This window comes from Arachis hypogaea, chromosome 6, assembly GCF_003086295.3.
Source record: "Arachis hypogaea cultivar Tifrunner chromosome 6, arahy.Tifrunner.gnm2.J5K5, whole genome shotgun sequence".
Classification (NCBI taxonomy): domain Eukaryota; kingdom Viridiplantae; phylum Streptophyta; class Magnoliopsida; order Fabales; family Fabaceae; genus Arachis; species Arachis hypogaea.
Window position 1 is genome coordinate 8,277,077 of NC_092041.1, and position 21,971 is coordinate 8,299,047.

Here is a 21,971-nt window from a genome sequence, read left to right on the forward strand (position 1 = left end):
CAGCTTACATGAATAATATTAAATTCTTTAAATTTTGAAATTAGATCCTTTGTTATGAGCCAATATTTTTCTAACAAAGGATCTTTTACCTAGAATTCGCCCTTTATTTGATGTACCACTAACGAAGAGTCGCAGTAGGCTGTTATTCGAGGTATTTGCAGTTGTAGGGCGAGCTTTAGTCCAGCGAGTAGGGCCTCATATTCTGCTTGATTGTTGCTTGCGTTAAAGCAGAACTGTAGTGACTGCTCGGCCACCACTTTGTCTCCTTCCTTTAGTAGAATTCCTGCTCCACTGCCCTCTTTGTTTGACGCTCCATCCACATGCATGCTCCAACTAACCTCTGTATATTGTGTCTCGTTAGTCATTTCTGATATAAAGTCGGCTAGCAACTGTGACTTCAGTGTCTTCCTTGGTTCGTATTGAATATCGAACTCAGAGAGCTCGATCGCCCATTTTATTAGTCTGCCGGCGAGCTCGGGTCTGGTTAGTATCTGCCTTAGCGGTTGGTCTGTTCGTACTATGATTGGGTGGCTCTGGAAGTAGTGCCGCAGTCTTCTTGCCGTAGTGAATAGTGCCAGTGCCAATTGTTCTACCTTCGGGTACCTTGTTTCTGTTGGTTGTAGCACCCTACTGATGAAGTATACTGGATTTTGCTTTCTTCCTGCTTCTGTTACTAATACCGAGCTTATAGCATGGTTAGATACTGATAGGTATAAACACAATGGCTTACCTGTCTCTGGTCTTTGGAGGATTAGTGGTGATGTTAGGCTCTGTTTGAGTTCGGTAAAAGAGTTCTCACATTCGTCTGTCCAGGTGAACCTCTTGCCTTTAGAGAATGTCTGGAAGAAATGATAAGATCAGTTTGCCACTGCATGTAGGAAACGAGATAAGGCAGCTATTTGTCCTGCTAGTTGTTGGACTTCTTTTACCGTCTTTGGGCTTGTCATGTTCAGTACGGCTTTGCATTTTTCTGGGTTGGCTTCGATGCCTCGCGAGGTTAACATGAATCCGAGGAATTTTCCTCCTTGGACTCCGAAAGCACATTTGTCCGGATTGAGTCTCATGTTGTATGCTCGGAGTTGTTTGAATATTTCTACCAAGTCATCACAGTGTGACCCTTGTGCTGGTGTTTTTGCTACCATATCATCTACATAGACTTCCATATTCCGGCCTATCTGCTGTTGGAATACTTTGTCCATTAACCGTTGATATGTCGCACCTGCATTCTTTAAGCCAAAAGGCATTACCTTGTAACAAAAATTTCCATGTTCTGTTATAAAAGCCGTTTTGCTTTGGTCCTCTGGATGCATCAGAATCTGGTTATAACCAGAGTATGCATCCATAAAACTCAAGGCTTTGAAACCAGAAGCATTATCAACTAATTTATTAATGCGAGGCAATGGATATGCATCTTTAGGACAAGCTTTATTTAAGTTTGTAAAGTCGACGCACATGCGCTATTTACCTGAGCTCTTCCTTACCATTACCACGTTGGACAACCATGTGGTGAAACGAATTTCTCGAATGAAACCTGCGTTGAGGAGCTTTTTGGTTTCTTCTAGTGCTGCTTGTTTTTTCTCCTCTCCGAGGTTCCTTTTCTTCTGTGCTACTGGTCAGACTGTTCTGTCAATTGCCAGCTTGTGGCAGATGACTTCTGGACTTATTCCGGGCATATCATCTGGTGTCCATGCAAAGAGATCGGTGTTCTTGCGCAGTATCTGTATGAGTTTTGCTCGGTTTTCCCCTTCTAATGCTTCTCCGATGTATGTGCATTGATTGTCATCTGCCGTTAGTGTTATTCGTTGGAGGTTGTCCATTGGGCGAGGTCTTTCGCCGAGGTCTTCTCTTGGGTCGAGATCGGCTAGCACGGTGGTGTCAGCCGAGCTATGTATGAATTGGACCTGGGGCCGAGTTATCTCTCTCGCCTGGTCTTGCTTTAGACAAGCATTGTAGCACTGCCGAGCTTCCTGATGGTCGGCGTGAACTGTAGCTATCTTGTTTTTCTGTACTGGAAACTTAACACACAGATGTAATGTGGACACCACCGCTTTGAATATATTCAAGGCGGGTCTCCCGAGTATAATATTATAAGGGCTATAACAGTCTACTATTAGGTATTGAATATCGATGGACTTCGACATAGGCATTTCTCCCATTGTGGTCTTCAGCCATATATGTCCCATGATGGGAACTCTCTCTCCGGAGAACCCAATCAGCTCTCCCGAGGAGGGTTGTATTAGTTTTTCTGATAATTTCATTTTTGTAAATGTAGAATAAAATAAAACGTCAGCACTACTACCTGGATCCAACAATGTTTTTCTTACCAACAGTTCTCCGACCTGGATGGAAATTACCACGGGGTCGTCGAGGTTAGGGCTTGCCGATTTGAAGTCTGCTTGGTTGAAGGATATTGTGACGTCTGGTTCTTTGTCCTTCCTTGGTTGTATGGTTCCTTCGATTGCTAGCATCGCTCTGTAGCTTCGCTTTTTGGCTGAGCTTGTTTCTCCTCCGCCTGCAAATCCCCTCGATATGTGGTTAATGACTCCTCTTGGTGGATCAGGAGTCGTCCTCTCTTTTTTGTCGTCGGCCATTGCTTGCTTATGCTCTACCCTGTCCGAGTTTCCTCCTCTGCCTTTCCGGGTCTCGATATATTTGTCCAAGAGCCCTTGGCGTGCCAGCCTTTCCAGGAGGTCCTTCGCGACTATGCAGTCGTCCGTGGTGTGTCTGAACTTCCGATGGAAGGCACAATGCTTTGCCCTATCCGCGAACCTTTGATCCTGGTAGTTTCCCGCTCAAGCTGGTGGCCAGATGATTTTGGCGTTGAGGATTTCTCTGATGATGTTTTCCCTTCTGGTATTGAATCTGGTGTATGTGTTGTATTTTGACGTGGGCTTGGAAGGTTTCTTAGTGTCTCGACTGCCTGGCGATCTGAAAGTTTTTTTTTCATCCCTCCGATGTGGTTGTTTGTCTGATTTTTGGGCTTCTCGGAGTTCCTCGATCTCCATTTGACCTGCCGCCCTTTCTCGGAATTCCTCTAACGTTTTTGGCTTTGTTATGGCAATGGTCTCCCGGAATTTGCCGGGCCTGAGGCCGGCCTTGAGGGCGTGCAAGTGGACGGCCGGGTCTAAGTCCTGGATCTCCATAGTGGCGTCAGCGAATCTGGTCATGTAGTCCTTCAGGCTTTCGTGCTGACCTTGCTTAATGGTGCCGAGGTAGTCTGAGCCATGTACGTAGATTCTTGAAGCGGCAAAGTAATCAATGAATGACCTGGCAAGATCTTCGAAGGAGGAAATTGAACCTTCAGAAAGTTTAGAGAACCAGAGTAATGCAGCACCGTCGAGGTAGGTAGGGAATGCTCGGCAGAGAACGGGCTCATTCTTAGGGCCGTTGAAAAACATCATCGATTGGAACTTTTTTACGTGGGCTCGGGGGTCGCCGAACCCCTTGTACGGCTTCAGTGCGGTGGGCAGAGTAAAGTTTTTTGGCATCTGGTAATTTGTGATCTCTTCGGAGAAGGGGTTGTTGAGGGTGAGCTTCTCCTTTGGCGGGATGATGTTTAAAGGGTCTGCAGCACCTTGAGCCGAGCTTTTGGAGCTTTCTCCATTGTTCTGTGTAGACAGCTCAGCTATTCTTCGTACTTCTGCCTGAAGCTCGGCGATTCGAGCCAGGAGGTCATCCTGTGAGAGTTGTGGACTTTCCTTGTCAGCCATGTTCGAGGATCGGGAATCCTGCAAAATAGAGTAGAAGACTAAACGAAGGAAAAAGTGGGGTTAAATGTACTCGGGCCCCACAGTGGGCGCCAAGTGATTCGTCTGAACACTGAGGGGGCCGAGCTTAAGCGCTTCCGAGTAAGTCGTCAACTGAGAGGAAGAGCTTTACGTCGGCCAAGATCAAACACCGTGGCGGGAATACCTGCAAAAGATACTCCGACGCTCAAGTTAGTGATAATCGAGAGAGAGAGAGAGAGAGAGAGAGAGAGAGAGAGAGAGTAATTAAGTGAGAGTGAATAAGTGAATATGAAAACTAGTAATGGAACCTGCCTTTAGCCGAGCATATTAGCTCGGCTTTATAGGAGTTATTTTACAGTTTATTGTGGATAAGTCCTGGTTTGTAGGTTGGTTATGATATTTCTGTTTTAGGCTGGGTTGAGCACGTTTCTTATCTTCAGATGAGTGAGGTCGTTACTGTCTGTTTTCGTGCCGAACATATCGGCCCGATGATATCATCTGCTCACGTGCCGAGCTTTTTGCGCGACCGAGGATAAGGGTGACGTATCAGAGTGTATTAATAAAAATTTAAAGGTATACAACAATTCAGTTATATATTTTTAATATGTTGTTCTAAAAGTTATCTGAAACGTTGATTTGGGATTGAACGTAAGGTACAAGACCCTTTGGTGGCAGCGTCCGACTTGCTTGAGGTCGAGATGCTGCCTGTCCGAGTTCCTCGTGAAGAGGTGGGGGTACCTGCAAGAGACTCTGATACTTAAGTTAACAAGGGTTTAAAACAAGTTTTTAGTAAATAGAATGTAAATTCTACCTATGGGATGTCAGTGTATTTATTGTAGAGTCATTGACCACTCTTGTTGGAGTAGTTTCACTTTTATCGAGGAATAACCGTTCTCTTTATCTTGAGAGTTTGTTAACATCACCTTTCTAGATGAAGTGGAGAGATTCACGGAGGTCGTTACTTGCATTGGGCAAGTAGAGCTGAGCTCCCTTGATGATGTTTGACCTCTTCAAAATGGTCGGGTAAGCGTGGAGACCAACCCTTTTGGGTTGGCCCTTCATTCTTTAGTGGGTCTGGCTTTAAGTTTTGGTCCAGGGTATAAACAGTGCCTCTACTTAAGTATGAGCTTTTCAAGAGGTCGGGCTCGAGCATTTTAGGCCTTTAGCTTTCATGTTGGGTGCCCGACGTATTTTCAAAATTTTAAACGTTGCTACCTTAAATGGAGAGCAAACGTTACGCGGTAGTTTTTCCTTGGACTCCGCGCACGTTTTGGTGAGGGTAGTAACGGTTGCTATGCCCCTGTCCCCCTTTATAAGGTGCTCCCTCTTCTCCTTTTTCTCTTTTTCATATTTTTAGAAGTACTTTCTTTTACATTCTCTGTGAAACCCTTTTCATTTTCTTTTCAGTTTTTTGCTTTCCTAGTGCCTTCAGTTTCGAGGTTTCTTCATCTTGTTTCTTCTAAAGGTCTATCTTGCGGTATTTGAAGAGGAGTGTTCATATTTTTGCTGATTGACGTGCCCACCCTTGTTTCGAATCTTCATCAAGATTGGCTCTTTATTTGTTTTGCAATTTTAGCTTGAATACTTTATGTGTTTTTGAGTATTTGTTACTATGTAAAAAATTGTGCAAAAATTGCTTCTTGCGAGGATGCGATCCTTCTTTGGCTTTTTTTTCTTTTATTTTTTTCTTTGCCTAAATCTTTTGTTCGCTTTTTATAAAAACATCGAGACTGAAGCTGTTGCTTTTAGATTTTCTTGTTTGCGGAACATGTTTGTTTGGACTATTGGAAATCTGTTGGAATTGCTTTGTTTTTTATTGCTGTTGTGAAGCATGTTGTTGTCCCCCGAATGGCGTCGTTTTCCTTAATTTGGAGAGGGGTGCCGTTTGCGAAACCTTGGTATTTCAAAAGATGGATTTTTTTTATTATCGTTAAAACTGCTCGGGCTGTACCTGACTTGTCTTGTCTGGCGTCTGAGTTGTTTGTAGTGACATTTGTTTCTATTTTGTTTGTAAGTATAGCTTTTATGTCGTGCTTTGTTATTACAAGTATGTCAACCAAAGTTCCTCCTAGTCTTCTAACTTGGGTAGACACATCTGCCTTTTCTTGTGTCCCTGTTACTGATAAGGAATATTGTGAGGAATTCCGTAAGCACCATAGCATATGTGAGAAACAGAGAAGATGAGAGGAACTATGAGTTGGTGGTGCTCAATCCAGAAGAGAGGGTGTGTTTTCCTCATCTGGAAGAGTTTAAGCAACCTTTCTTTTATGCCTATGACTATTTCTTTACTAGGTTAGGTCTGAGGTTTCCTTTTATCGACTTTGAAATTAATGTGCTTTGGTCTTGTAACTTTGCTCCTACACAATTGTATTCTAACTCTTGGGCCTTTTTGAAAATATACAAGCTCCTATGTCGGGTACTGGATGTCCGACCTTCTCTAAAGGTGTTTTTCTATCTATTTGTTTTGACCAAACCATATAGCTCCTCAAAGAAGTCGGGATGGATATCCTTTTGAGCTGTTCAAGGTTGGAACGTTTTCGCCATCTTTGATGATTTTTTTCATTATTTCAAGAATAACTTTTTTAAGGTTCAGAGTGTTGAAGAGGTCAGATCTTTCTTTTAAGATGACAACCAGGAGCCTCATTTTTCTTTGTATTGGCAAGATAAGCTTGTTACCCTTAGGCATGATGTAAACGCCTTAGATGACCTTGAGAGGAGTGTGGTAGATTTCTTTCAGGATACTTAGGGTCGAGCTCCTTACTTTGATACAAAGAGATTTTTAGGGGACCTTAGCCTTCTACAGTCCGAGCTGGGTAGATCTCTTTCCCTTTACTTATTTGAATTCGGTTATTATCATTGTTGTTATTAACTTAGCTGTAACTCATTTTTGCAGAGAGTATGGCCCCAAAATTCGCTGCTATGAGAACACTCTAGAATACAACAAAGTATGTTGTGGCTCAAAACATTCAGCAAAAAGAGCTCGGTACATCCTCTGTCCGATCTTCTCCAAGGAAGTCGGAGTCTGACTCTCCTTTTCATTCTCCCTCCTTTGTTGAGCCTCCTCCTAAGAAACAGAAAGTAGCCGAGGGGGATAGCATATATACTAAAAATTTTGATGCTTTAGCTTGGGTGAAAAGAATATTCTCCCCCACCATCACGTGAGCATGGATGACGTCTTCCTCCAAAATCATCTCCAGATATTGGCCCGAGGCAGGCTTCGCACAGTCAGGGTGTGTGCATCCCTAGTTAGGGAGCTGATGAGCACTCCGATCCAAGCCATGACCAGTGCTCTTGTGGCCGCCCAAGATCATTTGGAGAGATTGAATGAGATTGAGAAGGATCTCGAAGGGGAAAAGGATACCTTAAGGGCCGACTTGGAAAGAGCTCGGGAGAGGACAAAGAAGTCGGAGGCTGCTGCTGCATTGGCCGAGGGGGACAAAGAAGAGAGCTGAGGAGAGCTACACCCGTGTCTTTGGGGAAAAACTGGATCTTCAAGAGGAGTTGGAGAAGATGAAGGAAAAATATGTCGAGCTTGAAGAGTTGGTTGCCGAGGGGATTGATGAAATGTTTGAAAATCTGGAGGCTTAGGTCAAAGTCCTCACTCCCGACCTTGATCTCTCCCTTTACAGCACGGACAACATAGTGGTGGATGGAAAAATTGTTCCTGCTCCCGAAGATGATGAGGTGGTTCCTCGGCCCGATCCAAAGACTTTGGGGGTAGAGGTCGGTCAGACCTCCCATGGTCCCGAGGTAGTTGTCGCTAAGCCTCCTTCTTCCCCGGTCTGGGTTACTGATGTTGTCTTGCTCTCAGTTCTCCGTCCGACTCCTACGACTTAGGGTGACGATATGGAAGCCGGTGGGGACCCGAACCCTCTTATTGGTCCTAAGTCTTAGTTTTTCTACTTTGTTGTTTTTTATGATGGCCGGTTTGTGGGTCTTTAGACGATTTCCTGTTTTTGTAATAACTATTTAGTTTTTGAATACTTTATTCATTTGTATCAATTAACAACTTTTTGTATTCAATTATTTTTGAAGCTCTCTCTCAATCTTTTCCACTTTATTTCTTTAGAAAAGGTTGGTTTTGTATATCTTAGTAGCTTTTGTGTTGCTGTCTTGTATAAGTAAGATATTTACAAGTTTTCTTTCTGAGTTTCGACTTCGTGTAGTCAGACTTTATTAAGTTACTTATACAGTTCATTTTTTATCCGACTTATAATTGAAGTCAGTTCTCACGAGTTGTTTTTATAACTTCTTACATTACTTTGTACCTTATCGCTTCATCTTGCTGACCCTTTTAGGTTGTGCAATAATTTTTGCGGTTTATCGAGCATAAATTAACGCATTTTTAATAGAAAACTTTGAAAGCAAAATAGAAATTTTATTGATAAGTGAGAAATTCCTTTACATAAGCCTATTTACTAAGGACTCGGCTACCCTTAGTCCCTTACTTTGGTGACTTGTTAAAACCCCTCTTTAGAAAAAATTCTCTTGAAAAAAATTCTTAAGGCTGGAAAAAAGAATACACCAGAGAGCAAGGCTTACTTTCTAACGATAGTACTTCTTCAGGTTACATGCATGCCAAGACCTTGGGAGCTCCTGCCCTTGAAGGTCGGACACTTTGTAGTAACCTTTACCAAGGACCTCAACTATCTTGTAAGGTCCTTTCCAGTTCGCCGCTAGCTTCCATTCATCCAAATTCTGAACTCCGATGTCGTTTCTAATCATGATGAGGTCGTTAGTGGTGAAGCTTTTTTTTTATTACCTTTTGGTTATACCTTACAGCCGTCTTTTGTTTCAGGGCTTCCTCTTTGATTCGACCTCTTTTTCGGATCTCGGGAAGGAGATCGAGCTCTTCATTTTGTGTCGTAGTGTTGACCCTTCATTGTAGAATATAACTCTAAATGACTCTTCAGAAATTTCAATGGGAATCATAGCTTCCATCCCATAGGCAAGTCGAAAAGGGTATTCCCCCATTGTCGAATGAGGGATTGTCCGGTATACCCATAAGACTTGAGTGATTATAAATTTTTATATCTGAAGTTTATATTTTTCTTGATAATTGTCATGACTACTAGATTATATTCTAACTTTGAGTTTAATATAATGTTAATTGTAATTTGTACATTAGCTTTTTACTTACATTCTTTTGTCCTTTTATTTTATCTTAATTTTTTTGTAGGTATGATTTTATTAAGGATCTTAAGGTAACATCTAGATATAAAATTTAAAAATTTAAGGTTAGAATAATTTGATTATGGAGTGTCAAACAATTTAAAATATATACACAAATAGCTCTAATCGAAATTGTTCTACTTGATAAAGACGTAATATAGAATTATATATTATTTTAAAATTAATTTATTATTTATTATTTTTTATTGTGATATTATTTTACAAGGATCCTCATATACAATGCATAATAAAAAAATTTCAACAATATCCCTATTTGAAAAAAAAAACATTTGAAGGAAGTGTTTATATTATGACTAATCTTGGCATATGTCAAAATAATATTAGGTTTAAGTTAATCGGGCATGAACATAAGGTTTATTTTAGAAAAAATACTATTTTTCATTCAGTTGAAGACTTCTTGGTTTTAGTAAGTTCGTTTTGCTTTGAATCGTATAAAGAAATACTAAAAAAAAAATAAGAGAAGACTCGTACTTGATAGGTAAAAATTATATAATTCATATTAAAATTGATAGTATCAATTTATTTTAATAATTTTTTAAAATAATAACATTTTGTACATTTAAAATTCTAAATGTAAAAGAAAATTTAGAGGCCTCTAGTAAATTTGAAAATTTTGTTCTTTTGTTATACTAGAATTTGATGAGATGCAATACGTTAAAAAAATTGCAATAGTTTTATTATTTTGTCTTCTAGATGTAGACCTAAATTGATCATGCACATTGTGAAAAAAATTTATAAGACAGTTCATTAAATACATGTAAAATCACTCAAATAGTTGGTATATTATTATACTGCAATTTAAAAATTTTAAGAGTTTTGATGATAAATATCTATTTTTTTATAATATTTTTAAACATATATATTTTTAAATAATATATTATTTTATAATTTTTTTAAATAATTTGAGTTTCAAATACCAATTATGAATCCACACTTTTTAATAATGGAGTTTTTATAAAGTATAGGAATTTAGAAAAAAAGGTATATAGACATAAAAGATATTTAAACATGAATGGTATAATTTTATTATCTCACAAATTATTGTATATTATATATTTTTTAATTAATATAATTAATTTATGAATTTTTTATTACATACTATTATTTAATATTTACATGAATAAAAAAATTAAATTAGACTTAATTTAAAATTAATATGTTAAACGATATATTTTTTTTAAAAAATGCTTTAGATGTAAATAAAATATACACTAATATAGAAAGATTTCATTTCATTTTATTTCAATTATGTTTGTTTCATGTGGCTTATTTTATTTTCGTCTTGTTGCACTTGGAATGTTTCTAACATGAAGGATTAGATACGGAACAATGTAGTTGTGTGTGGAATGTCCATGTCTATAGTTTGCATTATCTTGTCTTCTTGATCAGCTCTTTAAGTCCTGCCCTGTCAATGGAGTCACTCTTCGCAATTTTAAGGAGAGGTATTATTTGTCTGAAATTGATCTTTTTGTTTACACATGTACTATAATTAAAGCTATATATTAATAATAATATTATAAGTTAGTATATGTAATTACGAACGGATCTATAAATATTATTTTGGAAAGTTAATAACATATATAATATTAAAAAATTATACAAAAAATTATATAATGTAAAATATATTATAAAAATATATCGATAGAGAATATATTTTAAAATAAAAAAATACGTATGTACTTTTTATTAATGAAGTAGTCGATTTTTCGTATCATAAAAATCATCGATTAAAAGATCTGTGTCAAATTTTTCAACAATTTTTTAATATAATTAAAAGACAATTAGCAACAAATTTATTTTTTCATTTTGTTTATGAGTTATTCTTCACAATATTCATAATTGAAAAAGATCTCTCAGTTGTAATAGTTGAAACAGAAAGAATTAATACCAAATGAATCAAGAAAGAGGTTCACAAAAAAAATTCACTTTATGAGATTTAAAAAATTTTATTTAATTAAAAAATATTAGTAATAATATCTTTTCAAATTTTTTAAATATTGTTACTTACTTTTTTGGATATTAGAAATTATTAATATTTAGGTTAGGCTAGACTTTTATTTATATTAGACTAAATACTAAATAATTTTTTAAAAAAATTAAATCGTATTTAATAACTTATTACTATTAATTTTTTTAAAAAAGTTGGAGCCGACGCCTCCACTCACCCGTATATCCGTCCCTATATGTAATTATGTAAATTTAATTAGTATTTTATTTTATTAATTAAGTACTCTTTAAGTACTCTAATTTATATAGGTGTATATATATAGATGATGATAATAAATTAATAATAAAAACATGTGATTTCATTCTTAATTATCTCTTTTTTCTCTTTCAGAATCCTTTTCTCGAGTGTGCTTTCCAAAAAATCCTCAAATATATTTGGAGTAATTACAGTATTGAGCTTTATTTAAAAATTTATCGTTAGTTAATGAATTGTATATATAGAACAGAATTAATAATAATATTAATAATAATATTATAAGTTAGTATATGTAATTATGTAAATGTATTTAGTATTTTATTTTATTAATTAACATAGTTCTAAAACCGAATCGGACCGGTCAGTTCAACCGAAATAATCGAAAACCAGTCACTTAATTAGTCCGAATAACGTTAAAAACCGACTGACAAAAAACTGGTGAAAAAACAGGTCAGACCTACGGTTAAACGGCAAACTGGGAGAATCATCCAATTTTTTGGCGGTTTTATGGTTTGCAACCTGAGTCGTTTTGGCTTTTTTTTAAAAAAAAAAAAAGAGAATGGCGTAACGCGTACTCCAATGCAGTAAGATTACCTTTTCCCTTTCCAAGTGCATTCAGCCATTCACCCACCATTGACACCAAGTTCCAGATTCCAGAAACTACCGAGCCACCCACAGCAGCCGCGACTACCACCGTATTCTGCTTCTCGCTGAACCCGCCTCCTCGTCGTTGAACGTCGCCGAGCCCGCCTCCTCATTCGCCGTCGCCGCCGCGTCCTCACTCGTAGCTAGTAAGATTCTGTTCTTGTCTTCTTGATTTATTTGCTGCCTTCTAGACTTCTGGGCTCTGATTATGATTTATGAGCTCGCCTGCTCTATGCTTGAACTTGCTTCCTTCTAAATTCTGATTATGATTTATGAGTTCTATGCTTCCTGTGATTTTCTGTCTTGCCTCCCTCTGAACTTGCTGCCTTCTGATTATGAGTTCTGTGCTTGAACTTGCTATCTTTTGAGTTCTGATTATGAGTTTTGTGCTTAAACTTGCTGTCTTCTGAGTTCTAATTATGAGTTATGTACTTGATTCTTTACTGATTTTGATTTATTTGCTGACTGATTTCGATTTATTTAGTTGCCTTCTTGATTTTGTGATTTCGAATTATTTGCTGCCTGCTTGATTTACTATTTTATTTAATATTTAATTAAACCAGTTGAATCCCAGTTAAATTCTGATCGAACCAATAAATCATTAAATCAGTGACCTATTTATTAACTGATTCGGTTCTCACAACCTTGTTAATTAGGTACTTTTTAAGTACTCTAATTTAATTTATATATGTGTATATATACGGATGATAATAATAAATTAATAATAAAAACATGTAATTTGAGTTGTTGTTATTATTATTTTTTTAATTATTGATATTGATTCTTATTAATTTAATTATTGTTATGCTTATATGACTGCGGTAACTGACTTATTGTTACTGTCATTATTAAACAGATTTTTTGGACAACCAACCTGAATTGAATTGCGACGCGCGCACCAGCGGGGAGTGTGCGGGCGGAGGTAACAATAGAGTAGAAGATGTATGTTTATGATTATTAGCCAATAAATTTTTGTATATACAAATCGATATTTAAATTTCTACACTTATTTAAGTAGACTAGTGATTAGTGAATTAATAACTAAATCATTTCAACTTAATTATTGAAACTATATATTAATAATAGTATTATAAAATTAGTATACTAAATGATGTAAATTTAGATAGTATTTTACTTTATTAATTAGGTACTCCTTAAGTACTCTGGTTTATTTATATATAGGTCAATTTTATTGTACCCTTCTTATAATAACATGTAATTTAGTGAATTACTCTTTGTAATATATCATTTTTTTAATTGGTTGTTATGTTAACTATGGTTAAACTATTTTAAAATTAAATTATAACCTAAAATAGATAATTATATAATTTACTAAAATATTAAAAACTGAATCTTTGCTTCTTTCCCAAATCATGCTTTCAGAGAACTCTAATTCAGGGAAGGCATTAGTTGATGCAGTGAAAATAGCAGGACCAACTCTAGGACCTGCTCTACTTTCAATGAGTAAATATTTGATGTCTAGTTTCAATGAATCCTACCAATCTAGGTTCGTAAACTTCACTTTTCTAGTCCACTCTTTGGTTGGATAACAAGCTTGTCTTAAAAAAAAAAAAGAGAAAAGAAAAAACAACCAATGAATCATAGTCTTTCGATCTCATAATATATCTAAGCAGGGAAGTCCAGATATCTAGTTCTGTCCCATAAAACTTGTTTAACGAAAAATCTATCATCGAAGGTGCATAAATTGCATTCCAGTCAAATACATGTATAAATTTTCTAAAATAACTAAAATGAAAAAAAATTAAAAAGGCGAAAGTAAAACTTAGCAGGAACGAATTTGAGTAGGAAGGAATAGTGGAAGGGAATAAATGTTCTTTACTCACCAAGAAAAGTGTTCTTCAACGGAAGGGTGGAACGATTAAAATTAGGTAATTTCTACTGTACCCTTCTTATAATAACATGTAAATTATTCTCTGTGACATGTTGTTATTTAATTGGTTGTTATGTTAACTATGGGTGTTATTAGCAAGGTTCTGAAAATCGAACCGATCATCGAACCGCTCTAGCTACTGGTTTACTGGTTTATAGGTGCAACCGGTTCAACCGTGGTTGAACCAAAAAACTATTTTATAATAAAATAATAAATATAATATAAATAAGCACATGAAAATATAATTATAGTTTAATGTAAACTTTAAAATATCATTCAAATTAAAAGTACTACATAAACCATAATATTATAATCTCATTCAAATACAAATTCAAAAGTCAAAAAATAAAACAACCAATCAAACATAACATAGCAACATCAAAATGATCCAAGTTTGTCATCAATCATCAAAATCCTCCATAACTTGCTGCAGATTTGCGTCATTGATATCATCACCTTCATTTCCACTACTTGGACTAGAAAAAGCAAGTGGTGCAGCATAAAATGTACTACTACTACCACCACCACCACCTTGATCCAAATGCTTTTTCATTCTATTAATTCCCCTGCCCCCAAAAATACTCAAACAAAATAAGCATTGGTAATGCGGTTTTCCATTTATATTTTGTAAAGCAATGGATCTCCAAGCAGGATCAGTTTTCCCTCGAACACTAGAAGTTTGTGACTGACTTTCGTTAGTCACGGGACGAAGAAAACGGTCATTCGAAGTAGAATTATTTTCAACATTATTATTCCTAGGTAGTTCTTGGTTGATACTTTCATCCATACCTACACATTACCAGCAATCCAACCCAATAATCTCAACTCTCAAGTTCAAAACAAACAACATCCAAAATTATTCAAAATTATTCACAATTATTCAACAAACAACAAAATCCAGTTTAGTAAACAAAGTAAAATCAAAGAGCTACTCAATCAAAGAGTTCATAGTTTAGCAGTTCATCATGTCACAAAATCCAGTTCAGTTTAGCAGGATCAGTTCAGAGTTTACAGTTTCAGAGTTCATCATGTCACAAAATCAAAGAGCTACTCAATGAATAGAGTTCACAGTATCAGAGTTCATCATGCAACAGTTATTCAATGATTCAATCAAACAATCATAAGTTCTACTCAATGAATAGAGTTCACAGTATCAGAGTTCATCATGCAACAGTTATTCAATGATTCAATCAAACAATCATAAGTTCATAACTAAAAAAATTACCTGGAACTCTGGAAGCTCGAAGGCACCTTCAAGGCTTCAACAGAACATGCAATAGGGAGAGTGGGAGACAGCGACGCTGAGTGGTGCTGGTCGAAGGAGGTGACTGCGCGACGAAATTGACTGCTCGATGGAGGTGACTGGTCAAAGGAGGTGACTGCGCGACAGAGGTGACTGCTCGACGGAGGTGACTGTGCGACGGAGGTGACTGCTCGACAATGAACCCGTGTGGCCGTGTGAGACTGTGAGACTGTGAGATTGTGATGGCGTTCTCTCACTTATCTGATGCTGAAGCTCGATGAGAATGGTGGACTATGAAGGCAATTTGGGATCAGAACATTGATTTAGGGTTTCAGTCAATGAAACGGCAGCGTTTTGCTGTCCAGTCCAAAAACCGGCCAGGTGACGGTTCGATTCGACCGACCGGTTATTGGCCGGTTCACCAATTCAACTCCAATTTTCAGATTTTGCGGTTTTGTTGATTGCTCGAACCGTTTTTATGACCGGGTCACGGTTTGACCAGCCGGTCCGAACCGATTTTCAGAACATTGGTTATTAGTCCTTTGGGCTGCGTTTGTTTTCAGAGATAGGACAAAACATGACACTGACATTAATGTAATGTCCAGTATTATGTTTGGATAGATATGGACAAGACTAAAATATTATATGAAATGACTAAAATAGCCATCTGATTCCAAATTTTTTACATCAAGTACAAACTAATTTAATAGAGAATGAGAGTACGTAGGAGTATAGACGGAACTTGAAAAAAATATTTGAAGAGACCAAAAATTTTAATAAAAAAATATATAATAGTATTTATATTAAAATAAAATTTATAAATATAATTATTTTATTTTTAAATTTATTATTAATATGTAGGAATACATATGGTTAAGATTAACAAAAAAATAAATCTAAGTTTGATTAATAAAAAATTTTGTCTAGGTTAGTAAGCCAAATTAGTTTTAAATAAAAAATCAGTTTTAAAAAAGAATCCGTTTTTACATGAAAAAAATAGTTTTTGCACATAAAAATCTATTTTTATTTAGAAAACAATTTTTTTTATCTAAAAACTGATTTTTCTTTTTAAAAAACTATTTTTTCTTTAAATTATATAAAATCAATTACAACTTATAAATTATTTTTAGTATTTTAAAAGATCAATTTTACTTTTGATAATATTTATCTTTCAAAAGTTTCAAGACTAATTATTTTTATTATTATTTTTATTACAAATCAAATAATATAATACAACGGTAAAATGATATTGAAGTAAAAACGATAAGAAAGAAAGAATTATCCACCCCAATAAAAAATTCTACAAAAATGAGAGAGTACCTGAAAAAGAAAGAGATAGAGAAAGAGCAGGAAGAAGAAAGTACCTCCTAAGAACAACGCAATAGAAAAAATAAGAAGGGGGTAATAGCAGAATAATAAAAAATATCTCTAGACAAAAAGGAAAACAAAATTTATAAAAAAGTCCGTATTCACTCTTCCAAATCCCTTGTCCATCATTGTCCTTCGTAAAAGGGTAAATACAAAAGTATAAAAAACTCTCGTAGACAATGTGTTCAATGTCCATGTCTCTTCTTCCAAACACTTTTTAAACACGTGTTGTCCATGTCTCTGTGTCCTACCTCCGAAAACAAATGCTACTTTAGTAACATCAGAGGCTATTCATATATATAGTCATGCATGACTATCAAGAAGAGACAAGAAGAGGTAGTTAAGAACTAAACTACTATGCAATACAAAATCAGAAACTATCACAACCGTATTGACTTTACTAACTAATTATTTAATCTTAGTACTCTTAACATCCCTCCTCAAACTTAGGTGAGGTGAATCACTCATTCTAAGTTTGTTTCTAAACTTATCAAAGAGTCTTATTGACACTGATTTTGTCAACATATCAGCCACCTGATCTTGGGCAGGGATGTGTACCACAAAAAGCTTCTTCTGGTTCACAAATTTCCTCACAAAATAAAGACTCAACTCCATGTGTTTGTATCTGCTGTGCAATATGGGATTAGCTGCAAGTTGACAAGCACTTTGGTTATCACAATAGATAGTTGGGGGTAATTTTTTAGCAACATTCAACTCTTGGAGTAGCTGCTGCACTGCCACCACCTCTGCCTGGGCCGACGTAATTGCTCTATACTCAACTTCGGTACTACTTCTGCTAACTTTGCTCTGTTTTTGTGACTTCCATGCTATTAAGTTTGCTCCAAGATAGATGCAATATCCCGTAACGCTCCTACGATCATCAAGATCAGCTCCCCAATCCGCATCTGTAAATGCAATAATCCTATAGTCAGAACTTTTTGAAAATAGCAAACCTTGTCCCGTCGTACCTTTGATGTATCTCAAAATTCTCTTCACAACTTTCCATTGCTCAGCTGTAGGATTATGCATGAATTGAGAAGCTTTATTTACGGCATATGACAAGTCTGGTCTAGTAGTTGTTAGATATTGTAGGCCCCAACGATTGATCTATATAATCCAGGATTTTCACAAGGTTCTGAGTCATGCTTGTGCAGCTTCACTGATGAAATCATTGGTGTAAGCATGGCGTTAGAGGTAGACATCCCAGCTTTCTCTAATAATTCTGCAGCATATTTTTCTTGAGATAACAAAATGGAACCATCATCTAAGTATTTCACTTCAAGACCAAGAAAAAAATTTAGCTCCCCTAAATCTTTCGGAGGAAATATCTTGTTTAAATTTGCAATGAGTTCTTCAATTTCATTCAAGCTACTTCCCGTCACAACAATGTCATCAACATATACAAGAAGATATGTGATAGAATTTTTCGTATTTTTTACAAATAATGAAGTATCCGATTTAGTATTAATAAACCCAAAATTTAAAAGAGTAGATTTGAGTGTCAAAAATCAGGCCCGAGGAGCTTGTTTCAACCTATATAAAGCTCTGTTGATCTTACAAATCTTGTTTGAATTCTTACCCTCATACCCTTGAGGTTGTTGCATGTAAACTTGCTCTTCAAGCTTTCCATTAAGAAAAGCATTATTGAAATCAAATTGTCTCAACACCCAACCTTGGACGAGAGCAATTGTTAACATAATTCGAAGGGTTGAGGGTCCGATCATTGGACTAAAAATCTGTTCATAGTCCACACCTTCTTTTTTATGATAGTCTTTGCCAACGAGTCTAGCCTTATATCTCATAATTTCTCCTTTGCTATTTCGTTTTATAGCATACACCCACTTGCTTCCAATTATGGTAGCATTGAGCGGTGCATCCACCAAATCTCAAGTGTGGCAATTTATTAGAGCCTGGTATTCTGCATCCATAACACACGTTTTGGTGTGTTCTGATATAAGTCCAAAGATGCTGAGGTTGTGTAGGCTCTTGACTTATGGATACCAGCCTTTGACCTTGTTATCATGTGATGAATGTTGATTGGTGTAGGACTTATTGGTGGCAAGAAAATTTCAGTTCTAATGTTTGAAATTGATGGTGTAACTTGATGTTGCTGTAAGTCTTTGTGATTCTGAGTTGAAATTTTACATTGGACTTCTAGTGCATTTAAGGGTGCTGTCATCTCAAAGTCAGACATGATATTAGTAGTAGTATGAAATTGTTCTAGATAATGAGGATCTTGTTGTTTTGTAACCACAGGCAAAGTCATGATAGTTTCATGAAAAATTACATTCAAGTTATTTGCATTAGATGATTGTAATTCAGTTGAAAATAAATCATGATAAGAAAAGACTTCTTCATTAAAAATAACATGTCTAGACACAAATAATTTTCCAAATTTTATCATGCACTTATAACCATGATGTGCATTGTCATATCCTAAGAAAATGCATTTTTCAGTTTTATATTCTAATTTATGCTTATGATATGGTCTAAAGTATGGAAAGCATAGGCAACCAAGACTTTAAACATAGTATAAGCAGGTTTTCTTTTAAAAAGAGTTTCAAAGGAAGAGATGAAATTAAGAGTTGATGTGGGTAATCTATTAAGTAAATACACAGCTGTTCCAAAAGTATCCTTCCAAAATTTCATTGGGAGAGATGCGAGTTAATACTCAAAATGACCCCTGAAATTTAACCTCCAACTCAATTTAGCCCTTGAATTACCAATTGACTCAAATTGTACCCTGAAATTTTAAGATGTGGCTCAAATTGGCCCTTCGTCTATTTCCGTCACCGAAAAGCTGATGTGGCACATGTAATTGACACCTGGCAGCCTCAACGATTGTCTGACGTGGCGAAATTCTTGTATGCATCAATTTAGCCCCCAATAATTTGAAAAAAAAATCCTTGCATAAGTCTTCTTATTAGACTTCACCTCTTCCTTTATAAACCTTGTACAATTCAACTTCACCCCCTCCACTATGCCTTAGATCCCTCATACCTTTCCTGTCACCACCATCATCTTCTTGACCATAACCACCATTTTCTTCTTCACACACATTTTTCCTCTGTCTCTCATATCTATCCTTATCCTTATCCCTACCCCTATCGTTCTCTCTATTCCTTCCCCTTCTCCTAGAATCCCCTTTTCATTATCGTAATAATCATTATCTCTATCTCTATCTCTATTCCTATCTCTATGCCTTTCATCTCTATCATATTTATCATACCTGTCTCTTCCTCTGTGTCCATCTTCACCGTGTATTTTTCTGTCTCTATCACCACCATATTTCTCTTTGGCTTCAGCTTCAATCTCCTTCTGCGGTACATTGTCACCGTTTCCGGTGTGCGACTCCATTTCGGTGCAAACCTTCGAAACAAGAGACACGTACTCGAGCTTCTTCAACAAATCTTGTGGGTTCTCCACTACCATGGGTCTGATGAAGAACCGAAGCGCGAATGACGAATTGGGAATTAGTGTGGATTCGTGGTGTTATGTGAGTGTGAATTACTGGCTTGTGTGTGGTAGTCAGTGTGTGAGTGTGTTGGCTGTTGTGACCGGGTTGTGTGAGTGCGAGGCGAGAGAGTTGAGAGACTGAGGTGAGATTGTGGATAGTCTGAGGCTTACCTGCTGGAACTACCTGAGGTTTGGTTGCTGCTCCCCAGCTCACCAAAAACGACTATGATTTGAGAGAAATGGGGTTGCTAGGTTTTTTTTTTTAATTATTGGGGGGTTAAATTGATGCATACAAGAATTTTGTCACGTCAGACAACTGTTGAGGCTGCCAGGTGTCAACTACATGTGTCACGTCAATTTTCCGGTGACGGAAATAGACGGAAGGGCCAACTTGAGTCACGTCTTAAAATTTCAGGGTACAATTTGAGTAAATTAGTAATTCGAGGGCTAGATTGAGTTTGAGGTCAAATTTTAGGGGTCATTTTGAGTATTAACTCGGAGATATGCCGTAGCTAACAAAGACAAACCCGTTTCAGTTATGGTCTTGTGCCTCCTTTCAACACATTCTTGTTATTGATGTGTGTAGAGACATGACAGCCTGTGCTTTATACCATACTGCTTCAAATAGTCAGTAAAAGTATTTGATAAGAACTCCATTCCATGATCAGATTGGAGAACTTTTAAAGTACAATTTGTTTTATTCTCCATTAAAGATTTATAAGTTTTGAAGGCTGCAAAGGCTTGAGCTTTATTAGTCAATAAAAAAATACTGGTATAGCGACTAAAGGCATCCACAAAAGTAATATAATATTTAAAACCAGATCTAAAGAGTATGGGAGCTGGCCCCCAAATATCCACATATACTAGTTCAAGAGGCATAGTATAAGAAGAGGTTGAATTAGAAAAAGGCAATACATGCATCTTGGCAAGAGAGCAAAACTCACAAACATTATGCACTTCTAAACTTTTAGGGACAGTAACGCCACAATCTTTTAGAACGCGTATCACATTTGGAACATTAGTATGGCCTAAACGTTTATGCCATAAATTAATAATATTGAGTTTTGTAGCAGTGAGAGCAACACTATTTAGAGGCATTGTGCAGGAATTTATAAGAGTAGTAGTAACAATAGGTGCAGTATTTGAAAAAATTTGATGGAACAGAATGTAACTCTTTTGATTTATTATCAAAATGTAAATTGTTACAAGATTCTATATTTCTAACGGGTACATCATTTTCTTGTAGGCATGAATTAAAAGTATGATCAGTAGCATATTTCTTAGTACCGGGTGAGGTATTGAAAGAACAACACAAACATGTAGCACCATTCTTCAAACAAGAAACATTCTTAGGTACAATTAGGTGATAAAAAACATAAATTCCCCCTCTAGTGTGGCCTTGGAAAAGGAGTTGGCGAAAAACCTTATCACGAATAAAGCACTTTTAGGACAAAATTCAAAGAAAACATTATTGTCCTCTGCAAACTTTGAAACACATTAAATTTTGAGTAATATTAGGCACATGCAAGAGATTTTGTAAACGATAGCTAAAGTTATTAGATTTATCAATTAATATTGAAGAACCATAATTTAAGATAAGGATACCTGCACCATTACCCACAAAGAGTTGATCTAGATCAGGAGGACCTTGAGAAGATGTTAACAAGTTGGTTGCATCGGGGGTAACATGATGACTCGCACCAGAGTCTGGGTACCAGGCTGATTCACCAATTGAAGAAGGTGCAGTGAGATATGCTCGAGGTTGATGGAATGATGGAGATGGTGATGGTGGAACGGTGTTAGAAAAAGGTATCTGTGGTGTGTTTGATGTAGAATTTAGTTGATAATTTTGATCAAAACGATAGTAGCAATTCCAGGCTATGTGACCATTGCGTCCACAAATTTGGCAAGAAGAGCGAAGATTATGCCATAGATTCCTTCCTCCTATTTGGAATCTTCCACCACGACCTCTCCGTGCTCCGCTTCGGTTATTGGAGTTAAAGAAGGATTATGACAAATGCGCAATGAAAATGTGAGTACTAGGGTGTTTGAAACGATCAAGCATATCATCATATGCTTGTAGAAATGATTCTGCCTCAGCCATTATGAATGTACCAAGTCTAGACATGACAGAAGTGATATAGCCATTATAGTCCTCTGGAAGCCCATCAATGATGGCTTGAATATGATCATCATCACTAATCTGATGGGCAATCGCAAGAAGAGATGCAACAAGTTTGTGAA

The 21,971-nt window shown here is 36.4% G+C and overlaps 1 long non-coding RNA gene across 1 annotated transcript; it reads left to right on the forward strand.

The window, feature by feature from the left end:
• Positions 1-11,695: 11,695 nt before the first annotated feature.
• LOC140173327 (uncharacterized) lies at positions 11,696-13,021 on the forward strand. Its single transcript, XR_011861944.1, has 2 exons — positions 11,696-11,915; positions 12,626-13,021. It is a non-coding gene; the product is annotated as an uncharacterized lncRNA (long non-coding RNA).
• Positions 13,022-21,971: the final 8,950 nt, after the last annotated feature.